This window comes from Equus caballus, chromosome 8 (assembly GCF_041296265.1).
Source record: "Equus caballus isolate H_3958 breed thoroughbred chromosome 8, TB-T2T, whole genome shotgun sequence".
NCBI lineage: Eukaryota > Metazoa > Chordata > Mammalia > Perissodactyla > Equidae > Equus > Equus caballus.
Window position 1 is genome coordinate 33959026 of NC_091691.1, and position 19630 is coordinate 33978655.

The window sequence follows — 19630 nt, forward strand, 5'->3', positions numbered from 1 at the left end:
ACTGTGCAGAGCGAGTTGTTTCTTAGCTTCCCCAAGAGCTGGAAGCAAGATGCTGTGGGACCCAACTCGCCCCTTTTAAAGAAGCCTGCACGTTGTGCCTTTCAGCTCTAGGGCCAATTAGCACACCCAGAGCAGAAGTCCTACTTCAGCCAGATCAGGCCTGCAAAGAAACTGCGTTTCACAGGCCTTTGGAAGAGATGTTCCCGGTAGGCTGTAAGAGCACTGTGCAGAGCGAGTTGTTTCTTAGCTTCCCAAAGAGCTGGAAGCAAGATGCTGTGGGGCCCAACTCGCCCTTTGGAAAGAAGCCTGCACGTTGTGCCTTTCGGCTCTAGGGGAAAGTAGCACACCCAGAGCAGAAGTCCTACTTCAGCCAGATCAGGCCTGCAAAGAAACTGCGTTTTACAGGCCTTTGGAAGAGATACTCCAGGTAGGCTGTAAGAGCACTGTGCAGAGCGAGTTGTTTCTTAGCTTCCCAAAGAGCTGGAAGCAAGATGCTGTGGGGCCCAACTCGCCCTTTGGAAAGAAGCCTGCACGTTGTGCCTTTCAGCTCTAGGGCAAAGTAGCACACCCAGAGCAGAAGTCCTACTTCAGCCAGATCAGGCCTGCAAAGAAACTGCGTTTCACAGGCCTTTGGAAGAGATGTTCCCGGTAGGCTGTAAGAGCACTGTGCAGAGCGAGTTGTTTCTTAGCTTCCCAAAGAGCTGGAAGCAAGATGCTGTGGGGCCCAACTCGCCCTTTGGAAAGAAGCCTGCACGTTGTGCCTTTCAGCTCTAGGGCAAAGTATCACACCCAGAGCAGAAGTCCTACTCCAGCCAGATCAGGCCTGCAAAGAAACTGCGTTTCACAGGCCTTTGGAAGAGATGTTCCCATTAGGCTGTAAGAGCACTGTGCAGAGCGAGTTGTTTCTTAGCTTCCCAAAGAGCTGGAAGCAAGATGCTGTGGGACCCAACTCACCCCTTTTAAAGAAGCCTGCACGTTGTGCATTTCAGCTCTAGGGCAAAGTAGCACACCCAGAGCAGAAGTCCTACTTCAGCCAGATCAGGCCTGCAAAGAAACTGCGTTTCACAGGCCTTTGGAAGAGATGTTCCCGGTAGGCTGTAAGAGCACTGTGCAGAGCGAGTTGTTTCTTAGCTTCCCAAAGAGCTGGAAGCAAGATGCTGTGGGGCCCAACTCGCCCTTTGGAATGAAGCCTGAACGTTGTGCCTTTCGGCTCTACGGCAAAGTAGCACACCCAGAGCAGAAGTCCTACTTCAGCCAGATCAGGCCTGCAAAGAAACTGCGTTTCACAGTCCTTTGGAAGACATGCTCCCCGGAGGCTGTAAGAGCAGTGTGCAGAGCGAGTTGTTTCTTAGCTTCCCAAAGAGCTGGAAGCAAGATGCTGTGGGGCCCAACTCGCCCTTTGGAAAGAAGCCTGCACGTTGTGCCTTTCAGCTCTAGGGCAAAGTAGCACACCCAGAGCAGAAGTCCTACTTCAGCCAGATCAGGCCTGCAAAGAAACTGCGTTTCACAGGCCTTTGGAAGAGATGCTCCAGGTAGGCTGTAAGAGCACTGTGCAGAGCGAGTTGTTTCTTAGCTTCCCAAAGAGCTGGAAGCAAGATGCTGTGGGGCCCAACTCGCCCTTTGGAAAGAAGCCTGCACGTTGTGCCTTTCAGCTCTAGGGCAAAGTAGCACACCCAGAGCAGAAGTCCTACTTCAGCCAGATCAGGCCTGCAAAGAAACTGCGTTTCACAGGCCTTTGGAAGAGATGTTCCCGGTAGGCTGTAAGAGCACTGTGCAGAGCGAGTTGTTTCTTAGCTTCCCAAAGAGCTGGAAGCAAGATGCTGTGGGGCCCAGCTCGCCCTTTGGAAAGAACCCTGCACGTTGTGCCTTTCAGCTCTAGGGCAAAGAAGCACACCCAGAGCAGAAGTCCTACTTCAGCCAGATCAGGCCTGCAAAGAAACTGCGTTTCACAGGCCTTTGGAAGAGATGTTCCCACTAGGCTGTAAGAGCACTGTGCAGAGCGAGTTGTTTCTTAGCTTCCCAAAGAGCTGGAAGCAAGATGCTGTGGGGCCCAACTCGCCCTTTGGAAAGAAGCCTGCACGTTGTGCCTTTCGGCTCTAGGGCAAAGTATCACACCCAGAGCAGAAGTCCTACTCCAGCCAGATCAGGCCTGCAAAGAAACTGCGTTTCACAGGACTTTGGAAGAGATGTTCCCACTAGGCTGTAAGAGCACTGTGCAGAGCGAGTTGTTTCTTAGCTTCCCCAAGAGCTGGAAGCAAGATGCTGTGGGACCCAACTCGCCCCTTATAAAGAAGCCTGCACGTTGTGCCTTTCAGCTCTAGGGCCAATTAGCACACCCAGAGCAGAAGTCCTACTTCAGCCAGATCAGGCCTGCAAAGAAACTGCGTTTCACAGGCCTTTGGAAGAGATGTTCCCGGTAGGCTGTAAGAGCACTGTGCAGAGCGAGTTGTTTCTTAGCTTCCCAAAGAGCTGGAAGCAAGATGCTGTGGGGCCCAACTCGCCCTTTGGAAAGAAGCCTGCACGTTGTGCCTTTCGGCTCTAGGGGAAAGTAGCACACCCAGAGCAGAAGTCCTACTTCAGCCAGATCAGGCCTGCAAAGAAACTGCGTTTTACAGGCCTTTGGAAGAGATACTCCAGGTAGGCTGTAAGAGCACTGTGCAGAGCGAGTTGTTTCTTAGCTTCCCAAAGAGCTGGAAGCAAGATGCTGTGGGGCCCAACTCGCCCTTTGGAAAGAAGCCTGCACGTTGAGCCTTTCAGCTCTAGGGCAAAGTAGCACACCCAGAGCAGAAGTCCTACTTCAGCCAGATCAGGCCTGCAAAGAAACTGCGTTTCACAGGCCTTTGGAAGAGATGTTCCCGGTAGGCTGTAAGAGCACTGTGCAGAGCAAGTTGTTTCTTAGCTTCCCAAAGAGCTGGAAGCAAGATGCTGTGGGGCCCAACTCGCCCTTTGGAAAGAAGCCTGCACGTTGTGCCTTTCAGCTCTAGGGCAAAGTATCACACCCAGAGCAGAAGTCCTACTCCAGCCAGATCAGGCCTGCAAAGAAACTGCGTTTCACAGGCCTTTGGAAGAGATGTTCCCATTAGGCTGTAAGAGCACTGTGCAGAGCGAGTTGTTTCTTACCTTCCCAAAGAGCTGGAAGCAAGATGCTGTGGGACCCAACTCACCCCTTTTAAAGAAGCCTGCACGTTGTGCATTTCAGCTCTAGGGCAAAGTAGCACACCCAGAGCAGAAGTCCTACTTCAGCCAGATCAGGCCTGCAAAGAAACTGCGTTTCACAGGCCTTTGGAAGAGATGTTCCCGGTAGGCTGTAAGAGCACTGTGCAGAGCGAGTTGTTTCTTAGCTTCCCAAAGAGCTGGAAGCAAGATGCTGTGGGGCCCAACTCGCCCTTTGGAATGAAGCCTGAACGTTGTGCCTTTCGGCTCTACGGCAAAGTAGCACACCCAGAGCAGAAGTCCTACTTCAGCCAGATCAGGCCTGCAAAGAAACTGCGTTTCACAGTCCTTTGGAAGACATGCTCCCCGGAGGCTGTAAGAGCAGTGTGCAGAGCGAGTTGTTTCTTAGCTTCCCAAAGAGCTGGAAGCAAGATGCTGTGGGGCCCAACTCGCCCTTTGGAAAGAAGCCTGCACGTTGTGCCTTTCAGCTCTAGGGCAAAGTAGCACACCCAGAGCAGAAGTCCTACTTCAGCCAGATCAGGCCTGCAAAGAAACTGCGTTTCACAGGCCTTTGGAAGAGATGTTCCCACTAGGCTGTAAGAGCACTGTGCAGAGCGAGTTGTTTCTTAGCTTCCCAAAGTGCTGGAAGCAAGATGCTGTGGGGCCCAACTCGCCCTTTGGAAAGAAGCCTGCACGTTGTGCCTTTCAGCTCTAGGGCAAAGAAGCACACCCAGAGCAGAAGTCCTACTTCAGCCAGATCAGGACTGCAAAGAAACTGCGTTTCACAGGCCTTTGGAAGAGATGTTCCCGGTAGGCTGTAAGAGCACTGTGCAGAGCGAACTGTTTCTTAGCTTCCCAAAGAGCTGGAAGCAAGATGCTGTGGGGCCCAACTCGCCCTTTGGAAAGAAGCCTGCACGTTGTGCCTTTCAGCTCTAGGGCAAAGTAGCACACCCAGAGCAGAAGTCCTACTTCAGCCAGATCAGGCCTGCAAAGAAACTGCGTTTCACAGGCCTTTGGAAGAGATGCTCCAGGTAGGCTGTAAGAGCACTGTGCAGAGCGAGTTGTTTCTTAGCTTCCCAAAGAGCTGGAAGCAAGATGCTGTGGGGCCCAACTCGCCCTTTGGAAAGAAGCCTGCACGTTGTGCCTTTCGGCTCTAGGGGAAAGTAGCACACCCAGAGCAGAAGTCCTACTTCAGCCAGATCAGGCCTGCAAAGAAACTGCGTTTTACAGGCCTTTGGAAGAGATACTCCAGGTAGGCTGTAAGAGCACTGTGCAGAGCGAGTTGTTTCTTAGCTTCCCAAAGAGCTGGAAGCAAGATGCTGTGGGGCCCAACTCGCCCTTTGGAAAGAAGCCTGCACGTTGTGCCTTTCAGCTCTAGGGCAAAGTAGCACACCCAGAGCAGAAGTCCTACTTCAGCCAGATCAGGCCTGCAAAGAAACTGCGTTTCACAGGCCTTTGGAAGAGATGTTCCCGGTAGGCTGTAAGAGCACTGTGCAGAGCGAGTTGTTTCTTAGCTTCCCAAAGAGCTGGAAGCAAGATGCTGTGGGGCCCAACTCGCCCTTTGGAAAGAAGCCTGCACGTTGTGCCTTTCAGCTCTAGGGCAAAGTATCACACCCAGAGCAGAAGTCCTACTCCAGCCAGATCAGGCCTGCAAAGAAACTGCGTTTCACAGGCCTTTGGAAGAGATGTTCCCATTAGGCTGTAAGAGCACTGTGCAGAGCGAGTTGTTTCTTACCTTCCCAAAGAGCTGGAAGCAAGATGCTGTGGGACCCAACTCACCCCTTTTAAAGAAGCCTGCACGTTGTGCATTTCAGCTCTAGGGCAAAGTAGCACACCCAGAGCAGAAGTCCTACTTCAGCCAGATCAGGCCTGCAAAGAAACTGCGTTTCACAGGCCTTTGGAAGAGATGTTCCCGGTAGGCTGTAAGAGCACTGTGCAGAGCGAGTTGTTTCTTAGCTTCCCAAAGAGCTGGAAGCAAGATGCTGTGGGGCCCAACTCGCCCTTTGGAATGAAGCCTGAACGTTGTGCCTTTCGGCTCTACGGCAAAGTAGCACACCCAGAGCAGAAGTCCTACTTCAGCCAGATCAGGCCTGCAAAGAAACTGCGTTTCACAGTCCTTTGGAAGACATGCTCCCCGGAGGCTGTAAGAGCAGTGTGCAGAGCGAGTTGTTTCTTAGCTTCCCAAAGAGCTGGAAGCAAGATGCTGTGGGGCCCAACTCGCCCTTTGGAAAGAAGCCTGCACGTTGTGCCTTTCAGCTCTAGGGCAAAGTAGCACACCCAGAGCAGAAGTCCTACTTCAGCCAGATCAGGCCTGCAAAGAAACTGCGTTTCACAGGCCTTTGGAAGAGATGTTCCCACTAGGCTGTAAGAGCACTGTGCAGAGCGAGTTGTTTCTTAGCTTCCCAAAGTGCTGGAAGCAAGATGCTGTGGGGCCCAACTCGCCCTTTGGAAAGAAGCCTGCACGTTGTGCCTTTCAGCTCTAGGGCAAAGAAGCACACCCAGAGCAGAAGTCCTACTTCAGCCAGATCAGGACTGCAAAGAAACTGCGTTTCACAGGCCTTTGGAAGAGATGTTCCCGGTAGGCTGTAAGAGCACTGTGCAGAGCGAACTGTTTCTTAGCTTCCCAAAGAGCTGGAAGCAAGATGCTGTGGGGCCCAACTCGCCCTTTGGAAAGAAGCCTGCACGTTGTGCCTTTCAGCTCTAGGGCAAAGTAGCACACCCAGAGCAGAAGTCCTACTTCAGCCAGATCAGGCCTGCAAAGAAACTGCGTTTCACAGGCCTTTGGAAGAGATGTTCCCGGTAGGCTGTAAGAGCACTGTGCAGAGCGAGTTGTTTCTTAGCTTCCCAAAGAGCTGGAAGCAAGAAGCTGTGGGGCCCAACTCGCCCTTTGGAAAGAAGCCTGCACGTTGTGCCTTTCAGCTCTAGGGCAAAGTGTCACACCCAGAGCAGAAGTCCTACTCCAGCCAGATCAGGCCTGCAAAGAAACTGCGTTTCACAGGCCTTTGGAAGAGATGTTCCCACTAGGCTGTAAGAGCACTGTGCAGAGCGAGTTGTTTCTTAGCTTCCCAAAGAGCTGGAAGCAAGATGCTGTGGGGCCCAACTCGCCCTTTGGAAAGAAGCCTGCACGTTGTGCCTTTCAGCTCTAGGGCAAAGTATCACACCCAGAGCAGAAGTCCTACTCCAGCCAGATCAGGCCTGCAAAGAAACTGCGTTTCACAGGACTTTGGAAGAGATGTTCCCACTAGGCTGTAAGAGCACTGTGCAGAGCGAGTTGTTTCTTAGCTTCCCCAAGAGCTGGAAGCAAGATGCTGTGGGACCCAACTCGCCCCTTTTAAAGAAGCCTGCACGTTGTGCCTTTCAGCTCTAGGGCCAATTAGCACACCCAGAGCAGAAGTCCTACTTCAGCCAGATCAGGCCTGCAAAGAAACTGCGTTTCACAGGCCTTTGGAAGAGATGTTCCCGGTAGGCTGTAAGAGCACTGTGCAGAGCGAGTTGTTTCTTAGCTTCCCAAAGAGCTGGAAGCAAGATGCTGTGGGGCCCAACTCGCCCTTTGGAAAGAAGCCTGCACGTTGTGCCTTTCGGCTCTAGGGGAAAGTAGCACACCCAGAGCAGAAGTCCTACTTCAGCCAGATCAGGCCTGCAAAGAAACTGCGTTTTACAGGCCTTTGGAAGAGATACTCCAGGTAGGCTGTAAGAGCACTGTGCAGAGCGAGTTGTTTCTTAGCTTCCCAAAGAGCTGGAAGCAAGATGCTGTGGGGCCCAACTCGCCCTTTGGAAAGAAGCCTGCACGTTGTGCCTTTCAGCTCTAGGGCAAAGTAGCACACCCAGAGCAGAAGTCCTACTTCAGCCAGATCAGGCCTGCAAAGAAACTGCGTTTCACAGGCCTTTGGAAGAGATGTTCCCGGTAGGCTGTAAGAGCACTGTGCAGAGCAAGTTGTTTCTTAGCTTCCCAAAGAGCTGGAAGCAAGATGCTGTGGGGCCCAACTCGCCCTTTGGAAAGAAGCCTGCACGTTGTGCCTTTCAGCTCTAGGGCAAAGTATCACACCCAGAGCAGAAGTCCTACTCCAGCCAGATCAGGCCTGCAAAGAAACTGCGTTTCACAGGCCTTTGGAAGAGATGTTCCCATTAGGCTGTAAGAGCACTGTGCAGAGCGAGTTGTTTCTTACCTTCCCAAAGAGCTGGAAGCAAGATGCTGTGGGACCCAACTCACCCCTTTTAAAGAAGCCTGCACGTTGTGCATTTCAGCTCTAGGGCAAAGTAGCACACCCAGAGCAGAAGTCCTACTTCAGCCAGATCAGGCCTGCAAAGAAACTGCGTTTCACAGGCCTTTGGAAGAGATGTTCCCGGTAGGCTGTAAGAGCACTGTGCAGAGCGAGTTGTTTCTTAGCTTCCCAAAGAGCTGGAAGCAAGATGCTGTGGGGCCCAACTCGCCCTTTGGAATGAAGCCTGAACGTTGTGCCTTTCGGCTCTACGGCAAAGTAGCACACCCAGAGCAGAAGTCCTACTTCAGCCAGATCAGGCCTGCAAAGAAACTGCGTTTCACAGTCCTTTGGAAGACATGCTCCCCGGAGGCTGTAAGAGCAGTGTGCAGAGCGAGTTGTTTCTTAGCTTCCCAAAGAGCTGGAAGCAAGATGCTGTGGGGCCCAACTCGCCCTTTGGAAAGAAGCCTGCACGTTGTGCCTTTCAGCTCTAGGGCAAAGTAGCACACCCAGAGCAGAAGTCCTACTTCAGCCAGATCAGGCCTGCAAAGAAACTGCGTTTCACAGGCCTTTGGAAGAGATGTTCCCACTAGGCTGTAAGAGCACTGTGCAGAGCGAGTTGTTTCTTAGCTTCCCAAAGTGCTGGAAGCAAGATGCTGTGGGGCCCAACTCGCCCTTTGGAAAGAAGCCTGCACGTTGTGCCTTTCACCTCTAGGGCAAAGAAGCACACCCAGAGCAGAAGTCCTACTTCAGCCAGATCAGGACTGCAAAGAAACTGCGTTTCACAGGCCTTTGGAAGAGATGTTCCCGGTAGGCTGTAAGAGCACTGTGCAGAGCGAACTGTTTCTTAGCTTCCCAAAGAGCTGGAAGCAAGATGCTGTGGGGCCCAACTCGCCCTTTGGAAAGAAGCCTGCACGTTGTGCCTTTCAGCTCTAGGGCAAAGTAGCACACCCAGAGCAGAAGTCCTACTTCAGCCAGATCAGGCCTGCAAAGAAACTGCGTTTCACAGGCCTTTGGAAGAGATGTTCCCGGTAGGCTGTAAGAGCACTGTGCAGAGCGAGTTGTTTCTTAGCTTCCCAAAGAGCTGGAAGCAAGATGCTGTGGGGCCCAGCTCGCCCTTTGGAAAGAACCCTGCACGTTGTGCCTTTCAGCTCTAGGGCAAAGAAGCACACCCAGAGCAGAAGTCCTACTTCAGCCAGATCAGGCCTGCAAAGAAACTGCGTTTCACAGGCCTTTGGAAGAGATGTTCCCACTAGGCTGTAAGAGCACTGTGCAGAGCGAGTTGTTTCTTAGCTTCCCAAAGAGCTGAAAGCAAGATGCTGTGGGGCCCAACTCGCCCTTTGGAAAGAAGCCTGCACGTTGTGCCTTTCAGCTCTAGGGCAAAGTAGCACACCCAGAGCAGAAGTCCTACTTCAGCCAGATCAGGCCTGCAAAGAAACTGCATTTCACAGGCCTTTGGAAGAGATGTTCCCGGTAGGCTGTAAGACCACTGTGCAGAGCGAGTTGTTTCTTAGCTTCCCAAAGAGCTGGAAGCAAGATGCTGTGGGGCCCAACTCGCCCTTTGGAAAGAAGCCTGCACGTTGTGCCTTTCAGCTCTAGGGCAAAGTAGCACACCCAGAGCAGAAGTCCTACTTCAGCCAGATCAGGCCTGCAAAGAAACTGCGTTTCACAGGCCTTTGGAAGAGATGTTCCCGGTAGGCTATAAGAGCACTGTGCAGAGCGAGTTGTTTCTTAGCTTCCCAAAGAGCTGGAAGCAAGATGCTGTGGGGCCCAACTCGCCCTTTGGAAAGAAGCCTGCACGTTGTGCCTTTCAGCTCTAGGGCAAAGTAGCACACCCAGAGCAGAAGTCCTACTTCAGCCAGATCAGGCCTGCAAAGAAACTGCGTTTCACAGGCCTTTGGAAGAGATGTTCCCGGTAGGCTGTAAGAGCACTGTGCAGAGCGAGTTGTTTCTTAGCTTCCCAAAGAGCTGGAAGCAAGATGCTGTGGGGCCCATCTCGCCCTTTGGAAAGAAGCCTGCACGTTGTGCCTTTCAGCTCTAGGGCAAAGTATCACACCCAGAGCAGAAGTCCTACTCCAGCCAGATCAGGCCTGCAAAGAAACTGCGTTTCACAGGCCTTTGGAAAAGATGTTCCCATTAGGCTGTAAGAGCACTGTGCAGAGCGAGTTGTTTCTTAGCTTCCCAAAGAGCTGGAAGCAAGATGCTGTGGGACCCAACTCGCCCCTTTTAAAGAAGCCTGCACGTTGTGCCTTTCAGCTCTAGGGCAAAGTAGCACACCCAGAGCAGAAGTCCTACTTCAGCCAGATCAGGCCTGCAAAGAAACTGCGTTTCACAGGCCTTTGGAAGAGATGTTCCCGGTAGGCTGTAAGAGCACTGTGCAGAGCGAGTTGTTTCTTAGCTTCCCAAAGAGCTGGAAGCAAGATGCTGTGGGGCCCAACTCGCCCTTTGGAATGAAGCCTGAACGTTGTGCCTTTCGGCTCTACGGCAAAGTAGCACACCCAGAGCAGAAGTCCTACTTCAGCCAGATCAGGCCTGCAAAGAAACTGCGTTTCACAGTCCTTTGGAAGACATGCTCCCCGGAGGCTGTAAGAGCAGTGTGCAGAGCGAGTTGTTTCTTAGCTTCCCAAAGAGCTGGAAGCAAGATGCTGTGGGGCCCAACTCGCCCTTTGGAAAGAAGCCTGCACGTTGTGCCTTTCAGCTCTAGGGCAAAGTAGCACACCCAGAGCAGAAGTCCTACTTCAGCCAGATCAGGCCTGCAAAGAAACTGCGTTTCACAGGCCTTTGGAAGAGGTGTTCCCGCTAGGCTGTAAGAGCACTGTGCAGAGCGAGTTGTTTCTTAGCTTCCCAAAGAGCTGGAAGCAAGATGCTGTGGGGCCCAAATCGCCATTTGGAAAGAAGCCTGCACGTTGTGCCTTTCAGCTCTAGGGCAAAGTAGCGAACCCAGAGCAGAAGTCCTACTTCAGCCAGATCAGGCCTGCAAAGAAACTGCGTTTCACAGGCCTTTGGAAGAGATGCTCCAGGTAGGCTGTAAGAGCACTGTGCAGAGCGAGTTGTTTCTTAGCTTCCCAAAGAGCTGGAAGCAAGATTCTGTGGGGCCCAACTCGCCCTTTGGAAAGAAGCCTGCACGTTGTGCCTTTCAGCTCTAGGGCAAAGTAGCACACCCAGAGCAGAAGTCCTACTTCAGGAGATCAGGCCTGCAAAGAAACTGCGTTTCACAGGCCTTTGGAAGAGATGTTCCCGGTAGGCTGTAAGAGCACTGTGCAGAGCGAGTTGTTTCTTAGCTTCCCAAAGAGCTGGAAGCTAGATGCTGTGGGGCCCAGCTCGCCCTTTGGAAAGAAGCCTGCACGTTGTGCCTTTCAGCTCTAGGGCAAAGAAGCACACCCAGAGCAGAAGTCCTACTTCAGCCAGATCAGGCCTGCAAAGAAACTGCGTTTCACAGCCCTTTGGAAGAGATGTTCCCACTAGGCTGTAAGAGCACTGTGCAGAGCGAGTCGTTTCTTAGCTTCCCAAAGAGCTGGAAGCAAGATGCTGTGGGGCCCAACTCGCCCTTTGGAAAGAAGACTGCACGGTGTGCCTTTCAGCTCTAGGGCAAAGTAGCACACCCAGAGCAGAAGTCCTACTTCAGCCAGATCAGGCCTGCAAAGAAACTGCGTTTCACAGGCCTTTGGAAGAGATGTTCCCGGTAGGCTGTAAGAGCACTGTGCAGAGCGAGTTGTTTCTTAGCTTCCCAAAGAGCTGGAAGCAAGAAGCTGTGGGGCCCAACTCGCCCTTTGGAAAGAAGCCTGCACGTTGTGCCTTTCAGCTCTAGGGCAAAGTGTCACACCCAGAGCAGAAGTCCTACTCCAGCCAGATCAGGCCTGCAAAGAAACTGCGTTTCACAGGCCTTTGGAAGAGATGTTCCCACTAGGCTGTAAGAGCACTGTGCAGAGCGAGTTGTTTCTTAGCTTCCCAAAGAGCTGGAAGCAAGATGCTGTGGGGCCCAACTCGCCCTTTGGAAAGAAGCCTGCACGTTGTGCCTTTCAGCTCTAGGGCAAAGTATCACACCCAGAGCAGAAGTCCTACTCCAGCCAGATCAGGCCTGCAAAGAAACTGCGTTTCACAGGACTTTGGAAGAGATGTTCCCACTAGGCTGTAAGAGCACTGTGCAGAGCGAGTTGTTTCTTAGCTTCCCCAAGAGCTGGAAGCAAGATGCTGTGGGACCCAACTCGCCCCTTTTAAAGAAGCCTGCACGTTGTGCCTTTCAGCTCTAGGGCCAATTAGCACACCCAGAGCAGAAGTCCTACTTCAGCCAGATCAGGCCTGCAAAGAAACTGCGTTTCACAGGCCTTTGGAAGAGATGTTCCCGGTAGGCTGTAAGAGCACTGTGCAGAGCGAGTTGTTTCTTAGCTTCCCAAAGAGCTGGAAGCAAGATGCTGTGGGGCCCAACTCGCCCTTTGGAAAGAAGCCTGCACGTTGTGCCTTTCGGCTCTAGGGGAAAGTAGCACACCCAGAGCAGAAGTCCTACTTCAGCCAGATCAGGCCTGCAAAGAAACTGCGTTTTACAGGCCTTTGGAAGAGATACTCCAGGTAGGCTGTAAGAGCACTGTGCAGAGCGAGTTGTTTCTTAGCTTCCCAAAGAGCTGGAAGCAAGATGCTGTGGGGCCCAACTCGCCCTTTGGAAAGAAGCCTGCACGTTGTGCCTTTCAGCTCTAGGGCAAAGTAGCACACCCAGAGCAGAAGTCCTACTTCAGCCAGATCAGGCCTGCAAAGAAACTGCGTTTCACAGGCCTTTGGAAGAGATGTTCCCGGTAGGCTGTAAGAGCACTGTGCAGAGCAAGTTGTTTCTTAGCTTCCCAAAGAGCTGGAAGCAAGATGCTGTGGGGCCCAACTCGCCCTTTGGAAAGAAGCCTGCACGTTGTGCCTTTCAGCTCTAGGGCAAAGTATCACACCCAGAGCAGAAGTCCTACTCCAGCCAGATCAGGCCTGCAAAGAAACTGCGTTTCACAGGCCTTTGGAAGAGATGTTCCCATTAGGCTGTAAGAGCACTGTGCAGAGCGAGTTGTTTCTTACCTTCCCAAAGAGCTGGAAGCAAGATGCTGTGGGACCCAACTCACCCCTTTTAAAGAAGCCTGCACGTTGTGCATTTCAGCTCTAGGGCAAAGTAGCACACCCAGAGCAGAAGTCCTACTTCAGCCAGATCAGGCCTGCAAAGAAACTGCGTTTCACAGGCCTTTGGAAGAGATGTTCCCGGTAGGCTGTAAGAGCACTGTGCAGAGCGAGTTGTTTCTTAGCTTCCCAAAGAGCTGGAAGCAAGATGCTGTGGGGCCCAACTCGCCCTTTGGAATGAAGCCTGAACGTTGTGCCTTTCGGCTCTACGGCAAAGTAGCACACCCAGAGCAGAAGTCCTACTTCAGCCAGATCAGGCCTGCAAAGAAACTGCGTTTCACAGTCCTTTGGAAGACATGCTCCCCGGAGGCTGTAAGAGCAGTGTGCAGAGCGAGTTGTTTCTTAGCTTCCCAAAGAGCTGGAAGCAAGATGCTGTGGGGCCCAACTCGCCCTTTGGAAAGAAGCCTGCACGTTGTGCCTTTCAGCTCTAGGGCAAAGTAGCACACCCAGAGCAGAAGTCCTACTTCAGCCAGATCAGGCCTGCAAAGAAACTGCGTTTCACAGGCCTTTGGAAGAGATGTTCCCACTAGGCTGTAAGAGCACTGTGCAGAGCGAGTTGTTTCTTAGCTTCCCAAAGTGCTGGAAGCAAGATGCTGTGGGGCCCAACTCGCCCTTTGGAAAGAAGCCTGCACGTTGTGCCTTTCAGCTCTAGGGCAAAGAAGCACACCCAGAGCAGAAGTCATACTTCAGCCAGATCAGGACTGCAAAGAAACTGCGTTTCACAGGCCTTTGGAAGAGATGTTCCCGGTAGGCTGTAAGAGCACTGTGCAGAGCGAACTGTTTCTTAGCTTCCCAAAGAGCTGGAAGCAAGATGCTGTGGGGCCCAACTCGCCCTTTGGAAAGAAGCCTGCACGTTGTGCCTTTCAGCTCTAGGGCAAAGTAGCACACCCAGAGCAGAAGTCCTACTTCAGCCAGATCAGGCCTGCAAAGAAACTGCGTTTCACAGGCCTTTGGAAGAGATGCTCCAGGTAGGCTGTAAGAGCACTGTGCAGAGCGAGTTGTTTCTTAGCTTCCCAAAGAGCTGGAAGCAAGATGCTGTGGGGCCCAACTCGCCCTTTGGAAAGAAGCCTGCACGTTGTGCCTTTCAGCTCTAGGGCAAAGTAGCACACCCAGAGCAGAAGTCCTACTTCAGCCAGATCAGGCCTGCAAAGAAACTGCGTTTCACAGGCCTTTGGAAGAGATGTTCCCGGTAGGCTGTAAGAGCACTGTGCAGAGCGAGTTGTTTCTTAGCTTCCCAAAGAGCTGGAAGCAAGATGCTGTGGGGCCCAGCTCGCCCTTTGGAAAGAACCCTGCACGTTGTGCCTTTCAGCTCTAGGGCAAAGAAGCACACCCAGAGCAGAAGTCCTACTTCAGCCAGATCAGGCCTGCAAAGAAACTGCGTTTCACAGGCCTTTGGAAGAGATGTTCCCACTAGGCTGTAAGAGCACTGTGCAGAGCGAGTTGTTTCTTAGCTTCCCAAAGAGCTGGAAGCAAGATGCTGTGGGGCCCAACTCGCCCTTTGGAAAGAAGCCTGCACGTTGTGCCTTTCAGCTCTAGGGCAAAGTAGCACACCCAGAGCAGAAGTCCTACTTCAGCCAGATCAGGCCTGCAAAGAAACTGCGTTTCACAGGCCTTTGGAAGAGATGTTCCCGGTAGGCTGTAAGAGCACTGTGCAGAGCAAGTTGTTTCTTAGCTTCCCAAAGAGCTGGAAGCAAGATGCTGTGGGGCCCAACTCGCCCTTTGGAAAGAAGCCTGCACGTTGTGCCTTTCAGCTCTAGGGCAAAGTATCACACCCAGAGCAGAAGTCCTACTCCAGCCAGATCAGGCCTGCAAAGAAACTGCGTTTCACAGGCCTTTGGAAGAGATGTTCCCATTAGGCTGTAAGAGCACTGTGCAGAGCGAGTTGTTTCTTACCTTCCCAAAGAGCTGGAAGCAAGATGCTGTGGGACCCAACTCACCCCTTTTAAAGAAGCCTGCACGTTGTGCATTTCAGCTCTAGGGCAAAGTAGCACACCCAGAGCAGAAGTCCTACTTCAGCCAGATCAGGCCTGCAAAGAAACTGCGTTTCACAGGCCTTTGGAAGAGATGTTCCCGGTAGGCTGTAAGAGCACTGTGCAGAGCGAGTTGTTTCTTAGCTTCCCAAAGAGCTGGAAGCAAGATGCTGTGGGGCCCAACTCGCCCTTTGGAAAGAAGCCTGCACGTTGTGCCTTTCGGCTCTAGGGGAAAGTAGCACACCCAGAGCAGAAGTCCTACTTCAGCCAGATCAGGCCTGCAAAGAAACTGCGTTTTACAGGCCTTTGGAAGAGATACTCCAGGTAGGCTGTAAGAGCACTGTGCAGAGCGAGTTGTTTCTTAGCTTCCCAAAGAGCTGGAAGCAAGATGCTGTGGGGCCCAACTCGCCCTTTGGAAAGAAGCCTGCACGTTGAGCCTTTCAGCTCTAGGGCAAAGTAGCACACCCAGAGCAGAAGTCCTACTTCAGCCAGATCAGGCCTGCAAAGAAACTGCGTTTCACAGGCCTTTGGAAGAGATGTTCCCGGTAGGCTGTAAGAGCACTGTGCAGAGCAAGTTGTTTCTTAGCTTCCCAAAGAGCTGGAAGCAAGATGCTGTGGGGCCCAACTCGCCCTTTGGAAAGAAGCCTGCACGTTGTGCCTTTCAGCTCTAGGGCAAAGTATCACACCCAGAGCAGAAGTCCTACTCCAGCCAGATCAGGCCTGCAAAGAAACTGCGTTTCACAGGCCTTTGGAAGAGATGTTCCCATTAGGCTGTAAGAGCACTGTGCAGAGCGAGTTGTTTCTTACCTTCCCAAAGAGCTGGAAGCAAGATGCTGTGGGACCCAACTCACCCCTTTTAAAGAAGCCTGCACGTTGTGCATTTCAGCTCTAGGGCAAAGTAGCACATCCAGAGCAGAAGTCCTACTTCAGCCAGATCAGGCCTGCAAAGAAACTGCGTTTCACAGGCCTTTGGAAGAGATGTTCCCGGTAGGCTGTAAGAGCACTGTGCAGAGCGAGTTGTTTCTTAGCTTCCCAAAGAGCTGGAAGCAAGATGCTGTGGGGCCCAACTCGCCCTTTGGAATGAAGCCTGAACGTTGTGCCTTTCGGCTCTACGGCAAAGTAGCACACCCAGAGCAGAAGTCCTACTTCAGCCAGATCAGGCCTGCAAAGAAACTGCGTTTCACAGTCCTTTGGAAGACATGCTCCCCGGAGGCTGTAAGAGCAGTGTGCAGAGCGAGTTGTTTCTTAGCTTCCCAAAGAGCTGGAAGCAAGATGCTGTGGGGCCCAACTCGCCCTTTGGAAAGAAGCCTGCACGTTGTGCCTTTCAGCTCTAGGGCAAAGTAGCACACCCAGAGCAGAAGTCCTACTTCAGCCAGATCAGGCCTGCAAAGAAACTGCGTTTCACAGGCCTTTGGAAGAGATGTTCCCACTAGGCTGTAAGAGCACTGTGCAGAGCGAGTTGTTTCTTAGCTTCCCAAAGTGCTGGAAGCAAGATGCTGTGGGGCCCAACTCGCCCTTTGGAAAGAAGCCTGCACGTTGTGCCTTTCAGCTCTAGGGCAAAGAAGCACACCCAGAGCAGAAGTCCTACTTCAGCCAGATCAGGACTGCAAAGAAACTGCGTTTCACAGGCCTTTGGAAGAGATGTTCCCGGTAGGCTGTAAGAGCACTGTGCAGAGCGAACTGTTTCTTAGCTTCCCAAAGAGCTGGAAGCAAGATGCTGTGGGGCCCAACTCGCCCTTTGGAAAGAAGCCTGCACGTTGTGCCTTTCAGCTCTAGGGCAAAGTAGCACACCCAGAGCAGAAGTCCTACTTCAGCCAGATCAGGCCTGCAAAGAAACTGCGTTTCACAGGCCTTTGGAAGAGATGTTCCCACTAGGCTGTAAGAGCACTGTGCAGAGCGAGTTGTTTCTTAGCTTCCCAAAGTGCTGGAAGCAAGATGCTGTGGGGCCCAACTCGCCCTTTGGAAAGAAGCCTGCACGTTGTGCCTTTCAGCTCTAGGGCAAAGAAGCACACCCAGAGCAGAAGTCATACTTCAGCCAGATCAGGACTGCAAAGAAACTGCGTTTCACAGGCCTTTGGAAGAGATGTTCCCGGTAGGCTGTAAGAGCACTGTGCAGAGCGAACTGTTTCTTAGCTTCCCAAAGAGCTGGAAGCAAGATGCTGTGGGGCCCAACTCGCCCTTTGGAAAGAAGCCTGCACGTTGTGCCTTTCAGCTCTAGGGCAAAGTAGCACACCCAGAGCAGAAGTCCTACTTCAGCCAGATCAGGCCTGCAAAGAAACTGCGTTTCACAGGCCTTTGGAAGAGATGCTCCAGGTAGGCTGTAAGAGCACTGTGCAGAGCGAGTTGTTTCTTAGCTTCCCAAAGAGCTGGAAGCAAGATGCTGTGGGGCCCAACTCGCCCTTTGGAAAGAAGCCTGCACGTTGTGCCTTTCAGCTCTAGGGCAAAGTAGCACACCCAGAGCAGAAGTCCTACTTCAGCCAGATCAGGCCTGCAAAGAAACTGCGTTTCACAGGCCTTTGGAAGAGATGTTCCCGGTAGGCTGTAAGAGCACTGTGCAGAGCGAGTTGTTTCTTAGCTTCCCAAAGAGCTGGAAGCAAGATGCTGTGGGGCCCAGCTCGCCCTTTGGAAAGAACCCTGCACGTTGTGCCTTTCAGCTCTAGGGCAAAGAAGCACACCCAGAGCAGAAGTCCTACTTCAGCCAGATCAGGCCTGCAAAGAAACTGCGTTTCACAGGCCTTTGGAAGAGATGTTCCCACTAGGCTGTAAGAGCACTGTGCAGAGCGAGTTGTTTCTTAGCTTCCCAAAGAGCTGGAAGCAAGATGCTGTGGGGCCCAACTCGCCCTTTGGAAAGAAGCCTGCACGTTGTGCCTTTCAGCTCTAGGGCAAAGTAGCACACCCAGAGCAGAAGTCCTACTTCAGCCAGATCAGGCCTGCAAAGAAACTGCGTTTCACAGGCCTTTGGAAGAGATGTTCCCGGTAGGCTGTAAGAGCACTGTGCAGAGCAAGTTGTTTCTTAGCTTCCCAAAGAGCTGGAAGCAAGATGCTGTGGGGCCCAACTCGCCCTTTGGAAAGAAGCCTGCACGTTGTGCCTTTCAGCTCTAGGGCAAAGTATCACACCCAGAGCAGAAGTCCTACTCCAGCCAGATCAGGCCTGCAAAGAAACTGCGTTTCACAGGCCTTTGGAAGAGATGTTCCCATTAGGCTGTAAGAGCACTGTGCAGAGCGAGTTGTTTCTTACCTTCCCAAAGAGCTGGAAGCAAGATGCTGTGGGACCCAACTCACCCCTTTTAAAGAAGCCTGCACGTTGTGCATTTCAGCTCTAGGGCAAAGTAGCACACCCAGAGCAGAAGTCCTACTTCAGCCAGATCAGGCCTGCAAAGAAACTGCGTTTCACAGGCCTTTGGAAGAGATGTTCCCGGTAGGCTGTAAGAGCACTGTGCAGAGCGAGTTGTTTCTTAGCTTCCCAAAGAGCTGGAAGCAAGATGCTGTGGGGCCCAACTCGCCCTTTGGAAAGAAGCCTGCACGTTGTGCCTTTCGGCTCTAGGGGAAAGTAGCACACCCAGAGCAGAAGTCCTACTTCAGCCAGATCAGGCCTGCAAAGAAACTGCGTTTTACAGGCCTTTGGAAGAGATACTCCAGGTAGGCTGTAAGAGCACTGTGCAGAGCGAGTTGTTTCTTAGCTTCCCAAAGAGCTGGAAGCAAGATGCTGTGGGGCCCAACTCGCCCTTTGGAAAGAAGCCTGCACGTTGAGCCTTTCAGCTCTAGGGCAAAGTAGCACACCCAGAGCAGAAGTCCTACTTCAGCCAGATCAGGCCTGCAAAGAAACTGCGTTTCACAGGCCTTTGGAAGAGATGTTCCCGGTAGGCTGTAAGAGCACTGTGCAGAGCAAGTTGTTTCTTAGCTTCCCAAAGAGCTGGAAGCAAGATGCTGTGGGGCCCAACTCGCCCTTTGGAAAGAAGCCTGCACGTTGTGCCTTTCAGCTCTAGGGCAAAGTATCACACCCAGAGCAGAAGTCCTACTCCAGCCAGATCAGGCCTGCAAAGAAACTGCGTTTCACAGGCCTTTGGAAGAGATGTTCCCATTAGGCTGTAAGAGCACTGTGCAGAGCGAGTTGTTTCTTACCTTCCCAAAGAGCTGGAAGCAAGATGCTGTGGGACCCAACTCACCCCTTTTAAAGAAGCCTGCACGTTGTGCATTTCAGCTCTAGGGCAAAGTAGCACACCCAGAGCAGAAGTCCTACTTCAGCCAGATCAGGCCTGCAAAGAAACTGCGTTTCACAGGCCTTTGGAAGAGATGTTCCCGGTAGGCTGTAAGAGCACTGTGCAGAGCGAGTTGTTTCTTAGCTTCCCAAAGAGCTGGAAGCAAGATGCTGTGGGGCCCAACTCGCCCTTTGGAATGAAGCCTGAACGTTGTGCCTTTCGGCTCTACGGCAAAGTAGCACACCCAGAGCAGAAGTCCTACTTCAGCCAGATCAGGCCTGCAAAGAAACTGCGTTTCACAGTCCTTTGGAAGACATGCTCCCCGGAGGCTGTAAGAGCAGTGTGCAGAGCGAGTTGTTTCTTAGCTTCCCAAAGAGCTGGAAGCAAGATGCTGTGGGGCCCAACTCGCCCTTTGGAAAGAAGCCTGCACGTTGTGCCTTTCAGCTCTAGGGCAAAGTAGCACACCCAGAGCAGAAGTCCTACTTCAGCCAGATCAGGCCTGCAAAGAAACTGCGTTTCACAGGCCTTTGGAAGAGATGTTCCCACTAGGCTGTAAGAGCACTGTGCAGAGCGAGTTGTTTCTTAGCTTCCCAAAGTGCTGGAAGCAAGATGCTGTGGGGCCCAACTCGCCCTTTGGAAAGAAGCCTGCACGTTGTGCCTTTCAGCTCTAGGGCAAAGAAGCACACCCAGAGCAGAAGTCCTACTTCAGCCAGATCAGGACTGCAAAGAAACTGCGTTTCACAGGCCTTTGGAAGAGATGTTCCCGGTAGGCTGTAAGAGCACTGTGCAGAGCGAACTGTTTCTTAGCTTCCCAAAGAGCTGGAAGCAAGATGCTGTGGGGCCCAACTCGCCCTTTGGAAAGAAGCCTGCACGTTGTGCCTTTCAGCTCTAGGGCAAAGTAGCACACCCAGAGCAGAAGTCCTACTTCAGCCAGATCAGGCCTGCAAAGAAACTGCGTTTCACA